Source organism: Zeugodacus cucurbitae, chromosome 2 (genome assembly GCF_028554725.1).
Source record: "Zeugodacus cucurbitae isolate PBARC_wt_2022May chromosome 2, idZeuCucr1.2, whole genome shotgun sequence".
NCBI lineage: Eukaryota > Metazoa > Arthropoda > Insecta > Diptera > Tephritidae > Zeugodacus > Zeugodacus cucurbitae.
In genome coordinates, this window is record NC_071667.1 from 30,696,475 (window position 1) to 30,698,445 (window position 1,971).

Sequence of the window (1,971 nt, forward strand, 5' to 3'; positions counted from 1 at the left end):
CGCAAATTTATTGGTGTCACTTATTGTAGCAGCGTAGAACTTTCGAAGCGATGGAATATGTGCTGCAAGCAAATCCAAAACTATGGACGCAAACGCTGTTACATGGAACACAAATCATTCACACACCAGATATTACGTTTAATGTCACTTTTTTGCGTGCAATTAAACCTTTTGGTCAACACAAGCACGAGAATTGGAACGACATGGCGTGTTTCAACTGGGTTTTGCCAATGAGCTAGAGGGCAAAGCAGTTTCAGTATCTTTGAGCTTACCGGCACTTGGCCGTGCCATTAGCAGCTAAAACACAGAAATTAAAGGGTAAATTTAAGTGAATGTTTGTGCTCATAGAAATTTAAAAACTTTTTGTATGTTTAATTAGGAGGACTTTTTTGATTCATTTTCACCTTCTATTGAGGAACCATAACGTTGTTGTATCGCTTTACAAGGACATAAATTCACCGAAATTAGTTCAATGGAAATACTACAGCAAGAGCATGGATGTTTAGACTGTCGTGCCGTGTTAGATTTAGAATTCCTGAAACATAGGGTAATTATTACCAACTTTTATTACAAACTTTATAAAAATTCTAATTTTACTTTATATTTTATAGAAACCCTCCTCCCATATGAATCTAGTACTAGTGAAATTAATGGAAGAACAGATCTTATAAAAACTCCGAAAGAAACCAAAAGAGTCCTCACATAATGTGCGCAGCTTACACTTCCAGACCGCACGGGGTATTTGACATTTTCCACTCTTCCTCCAGCCTTTGTCCGATAGCAAAAATTGTTCAAATATTCATTTTCACCTACTTTATACATATATATATAGTGTAGTACGATAATATATTTATAAAGTAAATATAATAATAAACAACTAAATGCCATGATATTTTAAATAAATATGTAATATAATTAATGATTTTGTTATTAAATTCTCATTTGGGATTTTGGTAGAACTAACCGAAAACAGGGTATAGTTTCTGGGTTTTTGTGGGTCGCAGTACTGAAAGTACACGTGGAGTTTTCGTTCACAGTATTGGGTCTTTCATCCGTGATTGTACAAGAGGTATATTGTGCAAGAGGTATATATACATTGCTAAATGATGAATGTAATGTGCAAGAAAGGGATGAACGATCACACGTACACAATAGTTTCGGGTACTTTTGTCAATTCGCCCTTAAGAATGGCATAGAAACTTTCATTGAAACTGCGGGTACCGCTCCCTGGCATTTCACCGGAGAATTCGCCGGTACCTGTCTTGCAGGGTAAATTTGAACGATTAGTCATAGTGAATGCTTGAGCATTAGACGATTGAACTTCGATTACGATTAAAATTATTAAAAGCTGAATTAGGAGAGGATCCAGTTAAATAATATATATACTCGCCGATGATTTATAGTTTCAGACATATTTTATTTAAAGTCCAATAATTATAAGAGTAATGTATGTTATTTCACTATACATATTCAATACAAATTTCGCCCTATACTTAATATCCATGTAATTAGACTGTACATATTAAAATACACCTATTATTATTATTATATTATTATCCCTAATATAACAAAAACTACTTGTATTTAGAAGCCAACATTTTATAAAACTAAAAGTTTTTGTTGTTTTGCGTGCGAACGGATCATACATTTTGATGGAGTTCAGAAAATATTCAGCTTCAGCATGAAATTTAAACTTGTCCGCCGTTGCCGCAAATGGTTCTTAAAATATTAAGGCATTGAATAACTTGTTGAAAAATCAAAAGAACACTTTTACAAAACTATTAAAATTTTTATTCGATTTCTTCTAAAAAAGTCCGTTTAAATGGAATCTTACTTAACGGGGTTGCACGGATTACATAGATTTTATAAATTTTGACGATATATATGTGAAAATCGATAGATATTGTACCAACTAACTACACTCTAATCGAATTCGTATATTAATTATCGATAAATTAATTCACATGGAAA